The sequence below is a fragment of the Gambusia affinis genome, linkage group LG23 (assembly GCF_019740435.1).
Source record: "Gambusia affinis linkage group LG23, SWU_Gaff_1.0, whole genome shotgun sequence".
NCBI classification, from domain to species: domain Eukaryota; kingdom Metazoa; phylum Chordata; class Actinopteri; order Cyprinodontiformes; family Poeciliidae; genus Gambusia; species Gambusia affinis.
The window spans coordinates 5,335,234-5,357,378 of NC_057890.1; the positions used below are offsets into that span (position 1 = coordinate 5,335,234).

Below are 22,145 nucleotides of genomic sequence, written 5' to 3' on the forward strand. Positions count from 1 at the left end.
TTTCAAAACTGCAATAAACTCACAACGGGGATTTTGCGTGAATTTTGCGAATAACTGGAAGAGCTGATTTATGTACTTCGGAGTCTAGAGGGACGCATAAAAAAAACTACGGCGGGTTCCGATTCGGCCTTGAGTTTGACACACGTGCGCTACATTATCACCTTCTGAGGGTGTAGTAATCTAGTGTACACTCTTTTCAAGGCAGCTGATATCTCCCAGAGTCTGAGGCCGGCATTCTGTGCTGGAGGAGTCCACAGAGACTTCCTCAGCTTGTTATTAACAACTCCCATCTGACAGAGTCAGGACCCTGAGCTTTGAAGACAGCGGCTCTCTTTCCCATCCCTTTGATTTCGTCCACAGTGAGGCTGATCAGACTCTTTATGTTCTCCTCCTGCCGAGCTTTGAAGTCGAGATGAAATCATTCACTTGCCTGCTGCTGCAGTCCCAGAATCATTCTGCTGACCTGTCAGTCGCACAGTTTGAGCAGAAGGTCATAGTTCGCTCTGACTACTTGATGTTTATTTTGTCATTTTTCTAGCTGTTTACAAATTGTTTTCTTTACAAGCTTGTTGATAAAATCTGAGGTGCAGTGGCTTTAAAGGGGCAGTATTATGTAATATTGACTTTTTTGAGCTTTACATCGTGTTATAATGTTATTCCCTCATCAGAAATATTCCTTTCTTTCCCACTCAACTACTTCAGACTAGCCAGCAGCAATTAGCAAACACCTGGTGGAATATCTCGTTATACGACCTACTTCTACGTGCGACGCTGGTAAAAACCTTGCTAAAGGGTTAATGGAGAAGCCATGTCCTGATGACTTCCTGAAGGCGGAGTTTCAGAGCAAGCAGGAGTTGTTGTTTTTTGTTTTTGTTTTTTTTTTTTAAAGAGAGAGCGGCCCAAATTCAAGGCATTAAATTACAAAGTCAAATTTCTTTTAAGTCATATTTGATGCAGCATTTTTATAACAACTGAAGGTAACATAATTACTGGATTGTGCTATGAATGGCAATCCGTTAATGATAAAAGTTAGTCACCAGTCTTATTCAGAAAGATGAGTGCAACAATAAATGATAAATAAATAAAATAGGGCAAAGCTGTGACTTGTCAACACTGCCTGCCTGATTTAGATCAATGCAAAAACTAAATTAATTTATGATATGGATGTTAATTTGGTAGGTAAACAGGTTTTCGTGCGCCACGTTCAGGGTTGGTGTGAGCTGACCTTTTCCTCCGCCGCACGTTTGGAGACATTTGGTTTGTGACGCGGCGCAGCGTGCCGACTTTGTCGTCAGAGCAGCTTTGTTATCTGATCCTACATTTGTTTCACTCATGTCTGATCTTGATCTTCCTGTAATCCCTCTATAATCCACACACGAGCTGATCCGAGGACGCAGCAGCACAAGCTAATCACATGCAGACAAATACCTACACATTTGCGATAGGTGATGTTTTTGTTTTTTTGAGGGAATGGGGGAGGGGGGAAGTACCTTCCACTTAAACATTTTCACACTTGCACCTAAATATTCAAGAGGTTTAGCTAGGATTTTAATCAGCAGACCAACATAAAGTAGTGTATTAATATGGAGTGGAAGGGAAAATGGGTGAATCGTTGCCACATTGTGAAGTTTTTGCACCTTCTAACAGGTTTTCCTCCAGAATCAGCTTGTATTCAGATTCCTTTGTCTTGGACAACTCAGTATTAAGAAATATTAAGTTTCCTTGAAAGCAAAAATGGTAGGTTTTCACTATGTGGGAGTTAATTTTTTATTTTTATTTTTTTGTCAATAAAGAGCAGTCAAATATTATTGTTGGCTCTTGTCAGCGTCTTGGAAGGAAATTACCCAATAAGCCAACAGCCAGATGTTGATGGTTATCAGTTCCGAAAAGGTTGTAAAACCGTCTGCTAAGAGCTTGGCCTCCACCACCAGATGATGGACTGTGTTCGCATCGTGGAGCTCTCCCAGAAGTATTCTCCGAAAGGCCACATGCGAAAATGCGACACGTGAAAGCCACTGAGGTCACGAAGTAGCAAAGTCTCAAGGCGCTGGCGTCTCGATCGCTAAAAAGCAAAAGTCTGCATCACAAGCTCCAAAAGAGAAAGAAGACGAGTGTTTTGTTGTAGATTTACCAATGCAGACACCACTTTCTACATCTTTGTTGCTTGCGCAGGAGGCTCCGCTTCCGCTTTTCAAAGACACGCGGTCGCATCTGTTTGCAACTATTTTCACGTGTGATTTGGATTTCTATGGGCTTTTTGAAACTATTTTTGCTTTTTAACTTTTTTTTGTTGCTGTTGGCTGTTATGTTCACTCTCTGTCTTGGCTTCGGCTATTATGAGAAAATACTAACATATTCAGGTTTTAATCTTTAGAAGTGGAGACCGGTTGACCTTTAGTTGTTTTGTTTTTAAGCAAATCCTTCTCTTTTAATTGCTTGTTTCTTTAATTCTCAACCACTTATGTGTACGCCTTAATAAAAACAGCAACAAAAAAGCCACACGGTGAGCTTTGTGCAAGAAGCTAATCAGAGGCGATGCAAAGATGCATCATGTTTTGCTCAAATTCTTGCCAGAACTCTGGTTAATCCAAAACTCTGAACATCGCTTCCATTCAAAGGACAGGTGTGGATTAAAAAGTGATTAATTTCAACCTAAATCTGACAGACGTCATGAATAAGTTTGTTTTACAATCATTGCTAAACTAGCTTTCACTGTTCAGGATTGTTGCTAACATTAGCCCGCTGGATTATTTGTCAATTTAACGCTGCCAAACAGTTTAATTTGTAACTTGACTTTCACTAAATATTTGTTTGTAACTTGGGTTACATGGTTTTGCAAGCTGGAAGCTATTTTATGACAGCTGAGGTGGAAAACATGAAAATTCTTTAACAGACCGCTTTCAACGTTTTCCACTTTACTTAGTGAAAACTTGTACTTTCGGTTTCACCCTCGACTAAAACGAGATCAATTCAGGTTAGCGTGATGACGCGCAACTGCGACAACTAACAGAACCCTACCTGAGGTTGGTTAGCTGTCGCTGGAAAACGTCTGACGTCCAAGTAAAGTCAAAATGTGTCGCTGTTCCAGAAAAGCCATTAAAGCCGTGGTAAAGACCGAGAGCAGCGGAGACGGGAACATTTATGAATGTTAAACATCACGGCGCCGAACGGGAAGTAACTGCACTGGGTCGCAGTCACACTGCGCGGCATGAGTGGATTCAAAAGGTCAGTTGATGTTTTATGCTTTGTCTGTTTATTGTGTCTCATTTCGAGCAAAGTCAAATAATGTGAGATCAAAGGTCAGCCTTTTGTAAAAGCCTTGTTATAAAAATGTCAGGCTAAAAGAACAGGTAATATTTTCTTCTCTAAAATGTGAAGAAAGCCATTTTGAGAAAAAAAATAAAGCAGGACATAACTAGATTTGCACAGACAACTTTCTAAAGGTCATCTAATCCGTTGTGAGGAAAGCTTCACGTTATCAACTAATCCATCCTGGTGTTTTATATATATATATATATATATATATATATATATATATATATCACGTTTGAGTTCTTTATTATTGTTGAAAATGTCTTGAAACATTAATTTAATTTCTCAGAGCTGCTACTGCAATAGATTGTTGCCATACGAATTCATTCCTTTGTGCATTCTGTTCTCGTGTTTCTTTTCTACAGCAGCGTGTGAGGGACTTGGTGGATAAAAAAAAAAGAGTGAATTTCCACCCAAAAAAATTTCAAGAGTCAAATATTTGCTTGAATAAACTCAGAAGTTTTGAGATTAATCGCAGTAATCTTCTAGAATAGAACTTTTGAGCTTGAAAAGTCAAAACTGGTCAAAGTCAGAAAATTTCTTGTTTTTTTTTTTTTTTTTCTAGAAAATTTCTGAGATTAATCTCAAAATTACGGAGTTTTTTTGGGGTTGGAAATTAACTCTTCTTCTTGGCCCTAAAGCACTGTTGTTCTTGTCCCAGTTGGTTTGAATTTTTTCTTTTTTCTTTGTCTAGTTGTGCTTTTTGAAGGTCTTGGTGTGCACTACCGCCACCTATTGGAATGGAGTGTGGATTGGGACACTAAGTATATATATTACACAGATTGACAAGCTAAACAAAAATAAAACAACACAACTATATTTTGTTTCTAGTTTCTCTCAGTCTTCCCCCACTTCCTGTAGTTTTCTTTCTCATTTACACCAGAAAGATTCAGCTGAGATGAGAGTTGTGTGATGCAAAAAAAATGTTTATTAATTTAATTTATTTTCTTTGTAATTCCAATTTGCACACCTCCATAGTCATCTCCACTACATGTCTGTGTTTTGGTCGTGACACGTTTTATTTGGAATAATCTTCTCCTATTGTGTCAGGCAGGAGGAGGATGTTTCACTGTGCAGTTTAACCTACGTTTTTCTGCCGTTTGTTTGTAGTTTGAGTCGGTGAGATCATTTTTGTTATTCCCAAACATCATGGAGAAAATGTAAAGCAGGTCAGATTTCCGCAATCGTCGTCAGTGCGGAAAAAAATAAAACATATCAGGAGAACCAGAATGTTGGCAAAACGTCAGCTGAGAAAATGATCTACTGCGTCTGCTGAGCAAACTTCAAATTGCAGACATGAAACGAAAACAAAGAATGCTTTAAAGGGAAACTTTTGTGGGCTTTTTCTTTTAAGTACATGCTTTTGGCTCAAATGTGAACCATTAACACCGAGCATAAGTTGCGTGTGTGTGTGTGTGTGTGTGTGCGTGCGTGCGTGCGTGCTGCGTTTCTCCCGGTGCTCAGCCCACTCTGCTGAGGATGAGCTGCAGCGACAAGCAGGCGAAGCGAAGACGAGACCGCTGGACTCGCACGGAGTCCCACCAGAGCCCCGGTTCTCTGCCTTTGCACATCGGAGTGTGATTATTTGTGAGCGTGTGTGTAACAAGAGGCGGCTCTTCGCCGTGGCCCATGGCGACCCCGGGGACGGCACAGATGCCATGTCTTCCAGAGACGTGTTGTTCTCTGTTGTCAGGGTTGATTAGTTGAGGGATGAATCCAATTTCCTTTTCTTTCTCCTTCACTTCTTAGCTCAGGCTTCTTTCTACTCTTTGTCCTCCGTCAGGTTTTGCTCAGCGGCTCTCTGCAGCATCTCAATCATAAACGATACAAAGAGAGTGCTTAAATAAAATGGATTTATTGTGTCCAAGAGATGGATCTCCATTCTAGCCTGGAATGCTTTGCAGTTTCCAAGATGTTTTCTTTCAAGGATTGAAGCAAAGGACTGCATGATGCTGCCGCCGCTGTTTTCTTTGACAAAATGAAGACTTCTTTTAAGCTGTTGTGCAGGCGAAGAAAATTTGAAATATAGGATTCATTTAACTTGGAACAATTGTAAGAACATTGCTTTGAGGAAATGAAGCAAGAAAAAAAAAAGTACACATATTTGAGACAACATCAGCTTATCTTTTCCACATTAGTTTTTTTTTTTTTTTTTTGGTTCGGTCACTAAACCAAACTAAAATGTTTGCCTGCGAATTGGTCTATAAAACAAAATCCTGTGAAAGGTTGACGGTAACCCCGCAGAATACGAATGTGTTTGTGTGTGGCATACGCTGGAAAAACCAAAGTGTACAGGTTACCATAGAAACAATATTTCACACTGTCTTTTTCATCTTACCTCGGAGAATAACAATGATCAATTTCCAGCATTTCATAATGGAAGATGGCGACAAGTCAAGGAGCTGATTTCAGCAGCAGGAATCTTTCTTTAGGGGTCAAAAATGGGAATATTTAATTTCATTTAAATCCATCTTTCCAAAGACATTTCGATTCTTTTTTCACAATATTTTATTATTTAATTCACATTATGGTTTTTTTGACACGTCCACCTGCTTTTACTGTTTTATCGCATCGCCTGTCCAGTCTGGAATCGACGAGCGTAAATAGCCGCCTTTCACACTAAGTGGTGATGAAAGGAGCAGAGAGGCTGGAGATGAAGAGAAAGTGAAGTGGAAAATGAAGATGTTGGTGACAGCAATTATGACGGAGAAGCAATACCAAGGAAACATTTCAGGTCAATTGTCAGACATACTACTGGCGTGTTCGTCGCAACAAGCCCGTAATGCACTTTATCGAACGGATCGATTTCTTCGGAAAACTTGTTCACAGCCGCTCTTCTTCCAGGAAGCGGCGAGCGGCCGAGTCTTGGAGGAAAACAAAAGGGCACATGCAGACACTGGGCGACGGCGAGTGTTTCATAAAGAGCCCCCCCTCCCCCCGACAAAAAATACACAGCATTTCTCCCGTCATGTTGTGAGCTGCAATCAGCAGGCTGAGAGAAAAAAAAAAAAAACATGCCGATCCACCCGATGTTTGTCTTGCGATTGAAAACCATGTCAGATCAGCCAGTGGCGTGCAGAAGTGCTCACAGCGCCTCGAACCGGTTCGCATTCATTTATCGCAAACTACAACCTAATTTATTGCCGGATAAACACAAAGTAGCACCAAGAGTGCTCCGGTAATTGCAAGCTGCAGGACAAAAACGACAAAGCTGGTTTATTAAACTCTGATGAAGTGTGGCAAGCTGTCGGATGAGATAAAAGCATTTTTCAACAGATTCTCTGGCCTGAACTTTGACTGGGCCATCAGAACACTGGACGCAAATTGATCTAAAGCATTTTTTTTAATTATTATTATTATTAAAGCCCTGGCTTAATGTGCTTAAAGTGGAAAGTAAATCTCACCTCTTAAACTATGGAGTACAGATACAACACTAACTCAAGCCTATGGGTGCACACAGTTGGAAAAATTAAGAGCTTTATTTATTTATTTATTTTATTTATTTAGTCATATCAGTTTGAAAGCAATTACTTTCCCATTATTTGTGCTCCAAAGCAATCTCCTCTCCAAGCTGCTGCCCTGTTGGACGTGCTTTGACCAGCCGTTTCCAGATAATTGAAAAGAACAGCGTTGTTACTGGCAAAAGAGGGCTGTTCATATGTTGCCGTGGCACACTCGTAAATAATTGATTTTACAGCGTTGTTTGCAATGTTTTTATTTTTACTTCTTCTTTTTCATAAGAACACACAGGGAAAAATTAAAAACGCCCAGAAGAACTTTTAAGCATTAGTCCCGAGCAAAAGGCTTCATTTTCGCTCTTATTCGTTGATAATTTAAGATTATTGAGTGTTTTGTGAAATTCTGTGTTTGGTTAAAAAGTCGTGATGAAGCAAATGCCGTGTCAGGAGGTTGAGCCAGCCACCTTATGAGCTTTAGGTGTCTTCATTTGACAGATTTTGAAGGTAGCAGCTGCCTTTCTCACATCCAGTCTTCACTGTTCTCAATATAATCTAATTTAACTAATCCGTGTCGGTTTCCCACTTTAATTTCTAACAGAAACACATACAGGTTTGTTGAGCAACACAAGGTTAAACCAAAACGTTCAAAACACTGTCCGAGGCATTTTTACGTTCAAAAGGGGAGCAGCAATATGTTGATACAAGACATGTGGGAGTGACACGCTTTGACCCGTCTTGCCATCCGTTTCGAACAGTAATGAGCTTATGGCGGGGTTAGCGTGGCAGAGTGCAGGAAGATGAAAAACCCCAACTCCCACCTGGGAATTTCTTATGGAAGCTACATTAGTGGAGGATGAGCAAGCTGCTTTTGATGAAAGCAAACGGAGGAGATTAGGGAATTATCTGTTGTTTCTTTCTATACACTCCAGTAATTGCTTTCCGTCCCACCGCGAGTTCTTTCACTGCGACTCCAAACGCAAGTATTCAAGGTTTGAACTCAGCTCTCCCGCTGTCCAGCTGTTTAATTATGACCTGCAGCGGGGGGGGGGGGGGAGCGCTTCATTGATCTCTGAAGCATGAGCCGGGCGTTGTGAGTGGTCACGGTGGCCATTACTTTTTGCTGCAAAATCAATCCGCTTAATAACCGCCGAGGAGCTTCGGGATTGCTTATCTGTTTACAACAGAAAGAAACAGGTAAGCTAAAAAGTTAAACACGGCGTTTGATTAACGATAATTGGCTTAAAGATACAGCGGTGCTCTGCTGATGGACTGGATGCGACTCGTTTTTATGTTGCAAAATAAATTGCCAAAGAGCTCTCAAAGGAACTCACCGTGGAAATGTGGCGACGTTGGGGGGAAAAAAAAATCTGCCACATTTTACACAATTTATTATTCTTTTTGTTATTACAGAAATCTGATTTCTGCTCCTGCTGTTAAAGTACGTTGAGAATTGAGTTTATAATGCGGGTATCTCTGTTTTATTCATTATTTTGATATATTGATTCGAGAAAAAAAAAACAAAAACAACTCTAAGCTTTAAAGGGACTTATTGTGCAAAATTCACAACTGCCTATAAAACCACCCTGACGCTTTTTGGCATTGCGCAAACTTTTTTTTTGGTGTCTGGAAAACGAGTCATTTCAAAAATCTTCGGAAAGCAACGTCACAAATCAGCAGTCACTGCCGCTCACCTAGCAACCGGCCCACTGGCCCAGTCCGTAACCTAGCAACCCCACTGCAGTTTTACCGCTCTATGGCTGCTGGAAAAGATCAGGAAACCACTAGCTGTATTCTTGTTGGTTGTGCAGGATGCTCCAGTTCTGCTTTTCAAAGATTTACAGTTGTACAGTTGCACATCTGTTTGCAGCCATTTTCACCTCTGAGTGTAAATGTTGAGCTGGGGGCGTGGCCAACAGCAGCTTGTTTGGATTTAAAGTGACAGAACCCTAAAAAAGGACTTCAAAATATGCAGAACTGAGCAAAATTTTTAACGAACATATTTGTATAGCCCGTGGGTCCCCTTTACAGGTATTGCATTGAATATTATAACTATTTTTGCTGTTTGCAGTGTAACATGTGTTTCTAAACCGATTTGTATGCAATAAGGTTGAGCGTTGGTTGATGAAATGGAGTTAAGTTTTGAAGTGTGCCTGACGGAAGAGACTAGAAAATCTGGAAACTTGTATGATGCATCAAACAAGAAGGCAGTAGGCTTGCATTGAACTCGGAGCGATAAAAACGTATTGTTCTCCGAATGTCTGTGCCAATTACTAAAACTTTGTGAGATCAGGTAAGAACATAAGGTTGTGTAACCGATTGTATAACTTCATGAATTTTCTGAAACTCAAAGGCGAATCTTCGGCGTTCAGCCTTGAATAACACTCGACTCACAATAGGGAATCAACTAAAGGGGTTTTTAGCAGCACGACTGGAGCTTTTCACTGGCTGGAAATCACAGGGCTCACTTTGATGGCAATTAGTGCCACTTTTGACTTGTGACAATGTTCTCCGGGGTTCCTATGCGATAACAGGAAGGTTGTGACTCATCTCGAGATATGCACTTAGCGTGCACTTTAATAGTTTTCCTGAGCACAGTGGCCACTGTAAAGAGCAAAAGCAGGATTAAATTGTTCTCATAAGTCGACGGGGAAACGCTCTTTTGTCGGCTTGTAAATTATATTCAATAAATAACATGTTCTGACTCATTTCAATGGGACAAAGGACATTTTTGTATCTTTTTGGCACAGGGCTTTGACAGTGAAAGAGCTGTTTTCCTATGTATTTGTAATGTATTTTCAGCTTCATATAGAGCGTTCTATGTTTTTTATTGACCTTAAGTAAAACTAGTGAGGCGTGCAGCTCTTGAAATGATGATCTGGGCTCTTAATGAGCTCTTTTATCTACATATCAAGCTGCTCGTGTGAGATAATTGCAGGGTCTAAAAAGGATTTGTTGCCAAAACAGGCAACATTTTCAATTAAAAAACCCCATTGGCTGGTAAATTTTTGAATAAATACACATAATCTAAATCTATTATTTAGGTTATTCAACCATCAAATTGGTGAAAAGTTCCGTTCTTCATTAGAAATGTGGACTGTGGACGCTGACATCAGCGTTGGAGGTGCATGCTGCTGCAGCGTCTGGCATTAAAACGCTATTTTAGGTTTGAATAGCTTTGACGAAAGGCTAACTCCTTTTAGCACAGTTTGAGCACAGTTATAGTCATTTCCAGCGTCCCATCAGATCATTTTTGGAAGCGAAGGATCGACCCCCAGTGGATCACCAGAAGCGGCTTTGTCACACGTCGCTACTGCTAGAGGATGTCGCTTGTACGTCAGACTTAGTGGTGTACTAGAAACGTGTGAATGTAATGGCACCTTTGTATGTAAAAAAAAAAAAAAAGTGATTATTTATATGCTATTTAAAGCAAAGCCAGATGTACAACATTCATCAACAGATGGACTTGAACATGCTCTGCTCCGTAGCTCAAAACCTTCCAGAGTTCGCTGGATTTCCTTGACTATCACAAAACGCTCTTTACTAATGGCATTGAACGTTCTAGGTGATCTTGACCTTGTTCTTTCAGTCGATACTCTGAGGCCATTTTCATACACAGCCATGATACCTGGATGCAAGAAAAACTCAAAGATTTCAAGCACACCTGGTCTATTAGATGGGGGGAATTTCAGCCGGACTATTTAAGGCTTCACTGGCGGTCATGATGCTACGATACTGACACCAAGCTAGCTGGTCCGGTTGTGCATTTTCTGTTTTTCATGAAACAATCTTTAAGATTAAAATATGAAACATCGATCTGAAAACGACGTGAATTATCGGCACGTTTGCTAAGCGCAGCATCTGTGTCCCCTTTGACCTCTCTGACCTCTCTGCTCTCCTTTCTAAGTGTTTGAAATCCCCTCAGCTTGTTCATCTCCGTGGAGAAGACAACCTGTCATTTACGCCACAGGCAGGTGGGTCTCTGGGGAGTCCTGAATCCTAATGGCTCATTAAATCTGTCGCCACCGCGCTTCAAAATGACGTAACGATTCACTGTTCCTTTCCCAGGACACCTGCTGTTGATCACTCATATCTCGGCTCTGCCTCATGTGTGATAATATATCTGTCTACGGCTTGTGTTGATTATGGACACAGTGGCCATGTTGGCTCCAGAGAGAAAATCCTTTTTGATTTTGTTATTGTTCTCCATCTCACTGCCTGGAGCTGCCATAGCAAGACAAACCCTTTTGTTTCCGAAACAAAGTTAAAATTATTTTAATCAGAGTTTGTTTCTATAGTGTTCATATTTGTTATATATTAAAACACTCGGGGTGAAAAATAAAACTGCTTAAATTGTCAAAACCTTTGGAGAAAAATCTCGATAATTGGCCTATTTTTCTTTTTTGCGCTGAAACGAGTGCGGGGAACAAAACTTTGTGAGATATAATTAACAAACCTAATGAACATGCTCCTGCTGCTGGAACATTTTAACTCGTATCTTAATGGGATCAGATAATTGCTTCAAATGGAAATCGCAGGGTGTAACTTTTCCTATCAGTTCTCATCATACCTAAAAACAGAGAAAGTCAAATATATTTCTCCACCCACCTGCATTGACCCCATTTAAATCTATTTAAATCATCAATGGGGGATGTTTGACAAGTTCTCAATGCCTATCAGGGATCTAATGTTTAATGTGTTTAACTCAATTTATTGAACATCAACAGTCGTGCTGAATAAAACGGTTTTTGCCAGTCTTGCACTGTTTTGGTGTGGAGTGCCTTTGAAACGATTTTTTTTTTTACTTTTTTTTTTCTACTCTGTTGCCAAACAAATGCTATTAAAATATGTGGTTTTTCTCTTTTGCATGCAAGACTGCGACCATATGTTTATCTGACATCATGCACAGAGCTGAAGAGGACCTTTACCTTTCTCAAATGTTTTGCAAAGCTAGCATAGCCAGGCCCCATTGGAACCCAAGGTGACCATTTACTAAGCACCTGGTGGTGAGTGGAGTCCTGACGTAGAGCTGGTAGTGTATTTAAAACAGTTTATCTCTCACAAAGACAATGTGAAGCGTGGAAATTTTGTACTTTTTGGCTTTCCATACATCCAACAATCTCTGCTACTGTTGTAAAAAACCAGGAGCCTCAACTGTTTCACTGTGATAAAAAAAAGATTTTTAAGATTCTTTACGTTTTCATTATTAAGCATTAATGCACTGCTTTGGTGTGGAGTACTTACAATAATATATTTATGTACAGCTTAGCCTGGCGCTAAATAAAAAGGTATTTTCTGCTACATGAGAGTATTATATGATGATTTGGTGTTAATAAATACACCTCAGGTTCATCATTAACTTATAAAAGACATTAACCTAAGCCTTGTTTATGCGTTTGTTTTATTTAAAGTGTGATGAAATGGATAGATAAAATGTTACTTCAAGTTTAAAAGGACAATTTTCACCTTTCAGTTTGATGTAAAATCGTTCACGTTTTCTTCATAAATCCCATTTTTCAACTCGTCTGTCGCTTTCTCTCTTTTTTTTGTTTATGTTTTTTTGTTTTTCTTCCGAGGTTGTCCTGAACTATTTGCTCCGCTCGAACAGATCGATGATGCATCCGTTTGTTTACCTAATCTTCTCGAGGCTTTGCTTTGACTAAGCCCTTTGAGCACATTGGGAGTCTTTGCTCTGTGAAAAACAATTACTTGATACAATCGTTGCATGAAAGCCTCTCACGGTCTCAGGGCCCTTCAGACGGGAGGTGAGAGTGACGCACACAGGAAAAGGAAGGCGATGCTTTAAAACGTTGACATGATCGAGAGTGAGAACTCGGCATGGAGATCCAGTTTCCTCGCAGTTTGAAGACACAAATTGTTACGTTTATGATTCATCACCTTTGATGATCTGCTAAATAGAAGTTAGTTGCAGATTTTAAGTAGCTTTTATAGTTTACAACAGTTATCTTTTTGATTCCCTGAAAATCAGAATTTAAAAATATTTACAAGCAGAGAATTTTTCCTTTCCTTTTATTTACTTTTGTCTTTTCACTTCCTTTTCTTTTTGCCGTGTCTTTTTTTTTTTCCCCCTCCAGGGGGTCTTTTGTGGGCTCTAGTGTCCCTTATATGACAGTAGGCTGACAGAGAAGGAGAAGGGAGAAGACATGCGGCAAATGTCAGTCGGGTCTGGGAATCGAACCCGCGACGGCTGCGTCGAGGACTCAAGACCTCCAAGCTTGGGTCGTGCTATCCCCTACGCCACCGCAGCACGCCCTTGTTGTGTCATTTTGTTTCCCTTTCAACCTCCCAAACTTGGCACCACAACCCGTCTTCCTGTTCAAGTCCTGTTTTTTTTTTTTTTTTTTTTTCTTCTTCATCCAATCTTTACACTACTCCATTTTTACATCGCATTATTGCCATTTCTAAGCCCCCTTCACTTCATTAACGGCGCAAGGGTCACTTCTGGCTTCACACGTCTTTTTGTCGTTTTGAAACGTAGGTCCCAGCTTGCGTTCATGCAAACGTCACTGGTGACGACGTCAGCTGTCGCGCTGCTTTAGTGACTCACGTTTGCCGTTCCTCGTCGTCTCCACAAAGTCTGCTTTATCTGCTGTGGCTGACTCCGAGTAACGACGACCGTTCTGCGTGTAGAAGTAGGTCGAAAGAACTTCAAACAAATACTGCAGTTGGATTTTAAAAAAAATCTGTTTTAAGTTGATCAACTTATGGAGATTAACCCCCCTTCCCCTCCCCCATACACAACCAAATTTGCAAAACACTGAACTAATAGCAAAGCTGCAGAAAGTGATTTGCATCAAAAAATAAATACTATATTAATCCCATAAGGGAAATTAAATTAAAAATATGCCTTTATATATATATATATATATATAAGGCATATTTTTATATATATATATATATCATTCTAAAACAGAGACTCCAAAAGTGGGACTTTTCAGGCTGTTGTGTCTTGGCAGTATATGCATTGCTCATTGTACCACAGACAGAAAGATGATTGGTTATGTCTCCTGGATCATATCTTCCTGGTAAAACTCTCTATGTGCAACGAGAGCTCATGGTTACCATCCACTGGCAAGCCTGAGGACATCTGTTAGTCATGTGCTATTTATAAGACCCAAGCTCTATGTGCAATTCTTTGACATTTCATGGATTACAATAGGCACAAACACATCTTACTTTTTTATCCCAAGAGCATTTTAGCTACAGCTAATAATGTTATTTTTTATTAGCATTTAAGAAAAAAAAAGCTTTAGCTGCAGCTTGTGTGGAGTTTCTATTGAGCCTGTGTATTTGTAAGCAGAATTAATAAGAAAAACAAATATTCACTAGATATATGCAAATGTTCTGTCCTTGGTAAATATATCAAATGCTCTGTTTTGGAGGATAATATATTACTTAGCACATATGCTTAGTTCTTAGCATATTTACTACCTGTAAATATGGACATCGATGGCGTACTGCCGATAAATACTACAGGAGACTTTAAAACTCTGAGATTTTGTATCAAAATTAAGTCCTTAAAATGTCTTAAACTCGTTTTTTCTAATTAGGTTGGGTTCAAATATGTTAATCACAGGTCTCAAATTTTGTCGTGGCAGGAATATTTAATCTTGCGTAGTTTTTATCTCTATGTAGTTTTTATTTTTTATTTCTTGCAGTCATTTTTTAGGTAAAAGTTTGAGTCACACACAGACATATTCAAGTCGGTTGAGGCTACTGCTAACTAGCAGCTAATATACCCTTGCTAGCTAGCTTTGTACATAGTTAGCTAGCACATAGCAAATTAGCTGGCTAGCACAGAGTAAACCAAACTAGCTAGAACATTTTTTTGCGTCTGTCATTTATTGTTAGTTGCCTGACTTTGATGACGTTTGTCTTTGCCTTTGGCTCACTTGTGTTGCTAACCTGTATGAGATAAGGTGCCTTCTATCCAAAGTAAAATTGGCCCTGGGGGTTAAGGCTGTAGAGAGCATTGCAAAATGTGTCCATTTCTTCTGTAAATTTCTGTCGTGATACAGGTCTTAAATGTAATTAATAATAGCCTTAAAAATGTCTTAAATTTGAGTTGGTGAAACCTACAGAAACCCTGTACAGACCAGTTATGGTCCGTAATGTTAACTGTATATTCTATGATGAGATGTACTTAAATAAGCTACACTAATCAGCTTATTTTTGCCCATAACAACAGGAGACAGTTGCTAAGACTCTAATCCCAAGTAGAGTCAAAACTGCAGCTCGGTGCTTCTGATGGCCAACAGTGAGAATAATTCCCACATACAAACAGTGAACAAAGAGAGCTTCTTCGTCCAAGCTTTCCACTCTTGCCTGTCTCCCAGTAGGCTTTAAGCAGCTCATTAATAATTGAGCGAGGAGAGTTGTGCGATGGTGGAGCTGTCATGATCCCCTCCTTGCTCCCGTCACCAGCTCTGTGTGCAGGGAGGGAAATTAAAGCAAACGTTTTCTCCATGAGAGAACATTTTACGCTGCTGCTTTTGCTCTCCTGTTTTTACACAGCCATAAATTTCAGCATGAGATAAAAAACCAAAAAGTTGGGCTGAAACAAACTCCCCTACAAGACGAGACGAACTAAATCTTTTTTTTTTAAGTTTCTGCAAAATTGCTTCTGGGAATGATGTAATAGTTCTTACAGTATGTATTCAAACTGGAAAAACTAACACAACTGCAGAAGGCGCAGATATGAAATAGAAAGTGTGAGTTCAAAGTAGCAGTGGCTTGTTTCTGGCTGTTACCTCATGGAGACACCTGAGCGACCGCTACAGATCGTAGTGTCCACCACCAGCAACACATGCTACACGGATAGGATTTTATCGAAGCAAAACAAATAGCTTCTTTTTGCCTCACGGTGAGTCCCAGTGATGATGCTTCTCGTGAGCCGCCAGCGGCTTGCGTCCAGAGCTGGTGGCGCGGACAAATCTCGGATGACAGCTCTTCTCCTGACCTTCTCTGATCCTGACGTATTGCCGCGCTCCCGCTGTTATGAGCCGATCCTCACCTACGTGAGCAGATGCTGACTTTTTCAAGCTGAAAACTGAAAGATCACACTGTCAAGACAAATCATGCCCGGTGTTTTTCTTTTATTTTTTCATTTTGTTTTCTATCCTCCCTTTGATAAAACATCGGTGGCAACATAGACGGAGACAAACAAAAAGACAGAATGACACAGCTGTGTCCTTGGCTCTGTGAATTGATGCAATCAGTGTTGCGCCAGAAAGGAAGTAATTTTTCTGGTTCTTTAAGTGAGATTGAAGTTTTTAGAAAATGTATTGTACTCCCTGGATTGGAGAGGAGTGTGCTCCAACTGTCCGAAGAATCTCACTTCTCATCCGTCGTCTAAAACCATACTCTTCATTGTCAGAAAGGAGAATCCAATTGATTCCCAAAAGTTGGAGTTGATTGCTCTATAGTCCGCTAGACTCTGTTCGATTGGGGCACAAAGTTGCAACGTTTGTTCCACTTTCAGTTGCTGCCTTTTGCTTAATCATCGCACTTTCAAACAATCTTAACTCTTTGTAAAAACTTGATAATGCGCTTGCCTGCAGTGGTGCTGAAGGAAACGACACAAAAATGTCTGAACAAGTCGTGAGCTCAACTTCCTTCCTCACAAAATGGAAGCAAAAATGGAGTGGCGTGAGATTTCAGGAGTTGTAGCGTTTCTCTTAACACAAGCCATTTCTCTCACTAGTTCTAGACCTGTGTGTTTATTTTGGCTATATTTTCCCACAATGCCCTGCGCTACAGTCTCTTTTCTGCTTTTGGAGCGGTCCCCGGTCTGCTTGGCGTTCATTTGGACCACACCAGAGTTCACATCAACAGAACCAAGACTTCGGTTTGCTTTTTCGGTCCGCACCAGAGTTTGTTCGTGCGGTCACACATCCCCAAACACATCGGACATTTTAGGAAAATGAAGTAGAGTTTGATTAAGGTGAACTAAACAGGGCTGATGTGGATTCACCCATAAAAGTAGCAATGTGGCGTTCATCCTGGAGGTGGAAGAGTGGACTAGAATTTTTCTGTTGCTGATCTGCTGAAGGACCCATGGAGATTTGATTGCCCAGTCCACAAGCGATTTGTGAATCTGGAGAGGAACAACTGTGTCCCTGGAAGAATTTTGCCGATGTTGGATCACTGTCTGCCAGACAGGCTGTCCAACAGCTACCAGAAAAGCAGAACCAATTCATCAATGTTCCTAGCGTCACTTATGGTCATGAGATGTAGATTGTGACTGAAAGAGCAACGTCCAGATACAAGGACTGAAACGAGCTTCCTTTATAACACATGGAACCGCCTCCATTAACGAGGCTTGTGTGAATTTTAGTTGTCTTGTAGGTAAGAACTCTCAAATGTCTGGATAAGTAAAGAAAATAAGTTTAAAATACATTATTTTGGTCTTCACACACCTTTTTCTCTGCGTGTGTATAATATTAGACATTTTAGACAAACACATTTTGTCACCAGTTAATGTGCTATCATGATACTACCTTGGGGTGGAATTAGTCATAAATTTTATTTCCACCCACATCTTCACATTCACCAAACACACTCTGCGTGAACTCTTTAGCTTTGCTTTTAGCAGCAAACACTCCACTTAAGAGCAATATGAGCTGATGGTGTTCCACTGGTTCTGGAAAAGTGAATCAACGTGTTTATTTAAACAATCCCTGCTGCCTTTCGGGGGAATAAATCCATAATGCATAATTGAAATGCACATAATCTTCTCTTCCCAAAGTTCTAAATGACTAACTTAACTTCTTGCTTCCACCATTGTCAATCTGGGAAATTTGAGTCCAAACACAGCGCCCTGCACATATCTGCAGCTTAATGGTGTGACTGAGAGAGTTGGATCCAAACCCTACAAAGATATTTTTTGGTTTGTGACGCCATGGTTTCCCGCTGTGTTGGTGCAGGCCACACCTGCATGTATTTCCTGCATGTGGGATGCCAATTGCTCCATCCATCTGTCTCACTGGTGTTGGGCTCCTGGCAACCACTGGCCCCTCTGTGCCCTCAGACAAACACAGCTGCTACCCAGCGTCTGCAGACGGGAGTCTTGGATAGTTAGCGGATTAGATTAATCCGCCTTCCAGACAATGTTTTAGATGTTGGAAGCTCTGTTAGCACAGGCTAGATTGTTTCTCTGATTTATGTGGAGCGAACTTGGAGACCCTATAGCAGTCTGTTTTCTTACATATTTGAACATCTGGAAAAGTAGTATGAATTTAAAGACATCATTTCAGCTGAAACTAATGTGAGTCTGAAAGGTGTGTGTATAAATATGTGAGCTCCTACAACGCTAACCCTGCAGCAGTCTTCTTCCTAACATTTCTTCTTTGACTGTAATTATTCTGAACAATACATTTTAGGATCTTTATTTCATATTTATTTAAATTACACTAGCTGCGTTTCAATTACGAATGAGCGCAAAAGCCTGTCGATATTCCCCTAATGTTGAAAAAACAACAACACAATTTTGCAACTGCGGTGTTTCCATTAAATAAGAAGTACGTTTGAAATCACGTGCATAAGTTTGTTCGTGCGATAAATCATTAAAAACTCTGCTGCGTCATCATCTTCCAAACACTTCCTGTTGTCGTCTTTGGCGTTTCTGCCTGTAGCAACATCCAGTTGTTGATCAATGCGACTTGTGTGATGCAAAAAAAGTTTCCGTTGCAGTTTTGTGAAATACTCTAATTTCAATCCGGCCTAAAAACCCCACCTCGTCCCAGCGCCATTTTCACAATTGAAACCGATGCACAAAAGATATTAGCTTAACCTAGTGCTGATTCCTGGTTAAAACAACCAAATCTCTGTATTATTTAGCTTCTTCAGCAGCTCCACAGACAACAGTGGCGGATCTAATTTCTATTTGCTATCAGTCCTAACCTTGTGTTCTGATCTTGACGGCGTGGAGAACCCGATGTCGTGATCTTACTCTGATGAGGGAGCACAGAAGAAGAGCAGGAGATGCTGGAGACGCGGAGTATGTGGAAGGAATAATTATTGTAGATTTGACGGGCCGAGGTGGAAGATTGCAGGGACTCGGTCCCTGATTGCTGCCCGCTCTGTTACATAAGTGGAGTTGCTTTCCGAGCCCTCGCTTCCCCAGGACGTTGTGATTGGGTCGGATGGGAGAAGCCTGTTTCTGGGCCTCTTGATTGGACATTGTTCAATTTCCTCTGATACGGCGCTGATTCTTTGGACCACGCGTTGATCCGTGGATTGACCCAAATTTCCCCGATTTACCCAGGATTTACAAATCGCCGTTGGATTCAGTGTGAATATCGCCAGTGTACTCGCTGCTTTGCATTCTGCCTCTATTCCGTCGTGCAGGTTTGGTCCTGTGCAGCTCTGGGTGCATGAGTTAAAAGAAACATTTGACAACGCCAAGAACTAATTGCCAACATAGTTTTGGGAATGAAAAGGGATCGGGTGTTTCTGAGGAAAACCAAATAATTGGAGATTTCTTCATTGAACAATTAAGTGAATATTCCAGTTTTTATGAAAAAGAAAACGGGTATTTTCAGCATGCCACTGCTTACCTGTGCAACATCTGCCCTCTGTACCTTCTAAACAATCTCTAAATCCACCAGATTATGAGTACGCATTTTAGAAACATTCTTTTTAACTCATCTAAGTCATTTCAGAACTTTAATTCTCCTCTCATTCAGTCATTCTTTTGTTTGTATAGTCGTATCGATGGACTCAAAGAAATGTTCATGGTTGAAATTATTTAATTTCTTTCTTCTAGCAGACGAAATCTTTTAACTATTCTCAATAGTTAAAATAGTTGATAATTGCTTCATAGATCGGCCACAAATGACACAGATGGTGCTGGAAGGTTTCAATGTGGAAGACGTACGTGCAATTACTGCAGTACTGCGGGACCCAATCACTGCGCTTGTGCCTGACTGGTTGCCTGCTGGTTTGTTTTTCATCTTTTTTTGTTTTGTTTTTTTCCTCTTCCAGTATGTCATCTGATTAAATTAGTGCTGGGTGGCACTCATCTGAGGAAATGGAGCTGCGATTGTTTCAGCATTTGGGTTTTGGGATGCCGCTTCAACTCTCGTTCTGCTTCGCGGATCTCGTTAGGGGGAAAGACGGGAAAAGAAGAGAAATGACACCTAATATTCTATGATTGCTTAGAAAATGTACGACTGGTGGAGTTGTTTCTCCTCGTGTGGGTTTTAAGCCGTCCTGATAGTTCACTCCGGTCCATAAATCTGATTCCCTGTAATCGGATAACGGCCCTCCGCTTCGGTTCCTTTGGGATTGAGCGATCAAACTCTACCGGGTTAACGCCGTGGAAATCGCTGGGCTTTTAAAAACAACGCTTCCTTTTCATTGTTAGAGGAGAGTTTCGTTATTGAAGAAACATCTGGAGATCGTCATCATCACCGCGGACGTCAATGTCTCTTTCGGGATTTTAGTGAGCCGGTCTGTCTTTGGTTGATAATAAAGCCAACGATTATTCTTTTCTGACATTTAGTCTGATTTTTTTTCAGCTAACCACTTAAACCATTTTTTTTTAATCCATTAAAGGAAGCAAATAAAGAAATAAATTGTTTTTTAAAAATACGATAATAAACATTTTATTGCCTAAAATGCAATAATGATTTTCCTCTATTGTATTTTTGGTCATAAAGGATGGATATGCAGCTAAAACAATGTTTCTAACATTTCTAACAAAACTGCAAGAATCATATTAGGACGTTATTTTCATAATACTCTGATTTTATACTCGAAGTACAGCTTTATTCTGATAATGTTATGAATTTATTCGTGTAATCTTACAACTTTATTTTCCTAATTTTATTTTAAAAATGTTTTTGTTTCTCAGTTTGGTTGTATCTTTCCACCATTCTCTGACAAGCGGCCAAAGACAATGTAAAAATCCTCCAGGGTGTGTAAACATATGAGTTGTGCTCATATGTTTACACATATTTTTTAAAGCCGATCGGCAATAGAAAAATAAAGAGAAAACATAAAAACTGGACATTTATACATCATGACCACTGCGGTTTTCCCTGTATGCGTTTGCTCATTTTTCAACTCGGTTACACATGATAAATTTTGCAATGTGTGATAAAGTCTCTCATTTCCTCCCCCCCCCCATAAGAATAACTGTCTTTTTTTTAAAAACAGGGGCATCATGCACACTCTCCAGAAAGTGATATAAACGAGCTTTTGGACATGGAGTCACTCTGGGACTTTAAAATGAACTAAAGTGGATTAAAAAGATCAACAACTTTATAGCTCAAAAGGAGACGTTTGATCATCTCCACTAATTTTTTTGCTGTTATAAAAGTGGTGCCTTGTGACACAACATGAAAACTAATGTCCTGAAAGAAATGTGACAGGCGGCCAAGAAAAGGAGGACCGCGGTGTGTCCTTTACACAGCCTGATCCGCTTGTCAAACTGTTAATGGACACGTTTTCCTGTCCAGAGTCCTCCCACTCACAGCTGCTCCCAAATAACCAGCATGTGTCTCATGTCCTATGTGCATATTTCTGCATCAATGTGAGAGTTTTTACTCTTTAGCTCTCCCTGGGTGTTTCCTCCTGTAAGTGTGTGCAGTTTCAGTGTCTGTCCAGTCGCTCCCTCTTCTTATTAAGACGTTTCCTCCTGGAGGCAGCAGTTGTCTGCTTGTGCTGGGGATCACAGTGTGGCTCCGCTGTCGTGCCAATTGAAGGCTCCTTTCGGCCAAAGAAAATTCTAATATTTTTCTTTTCTTCCCACACTGAGATAGTCCAGCATCTGAAATGGAAGAAATGGAAGCTGATTCCCCAGACATAAACGTTCCCACTTAGGAATCGTTTCAGAAAGGCTAAAAAAGCCTCAGCAGATTCCCTGTGGAGCGTTCAGTGACCTTTGTGATTGACGGCGGCGTATCAGGGCCATTATAGATAGAAGAAAAAAAAACAGAGGAGGAGTCCATTTCTGCCAAAAATCTCAGAAATTTCGAAAATGTTCTCGGGGAATTTTTCAGAAAAATGTGGAAGTTTCTGGTGTTTGTAAAGTCAAAACTTTGCGAGAAAAGTACTCAGGATTTCGAGATTAATCTGAGAAATTTTCTAGAAAAGAAAAACATGGAGATTTCTGGGTTTGAAAATGTTGTGAGAAGAAACACTCAAACTTTGAGATTCATCTCAGAAATTTTCAAGACAAAACTTGGAAAAGTTTGAGTTTGAATGGTTGAAAAATCTTGAGAAAAAAACTCACATTTTGAGATTGACAGAAATTTTCAAGACAAAACTCAGAAATGAGAGTTAGAAACGTCAACATTTTTACTAGAAACCACTCAGAAATTTTGAGATTAATTTAAGATATTTTCTTGGGAA

General features: G+C 40.2%; 1 protein-coding gene across 1 annotated transcript in view; it reads left to right on the forward strand.

The window, feature by feature from the left end:
* Nucleotides 1-22,145, forward strand: part of LOC122826140 (proton myo-inositol cotransporter-like) — a 68,922-nt gene that overhangs the window by 20,080 nt on the left and 26,697 nt on the right. The window lies entirely within an intron of this gene.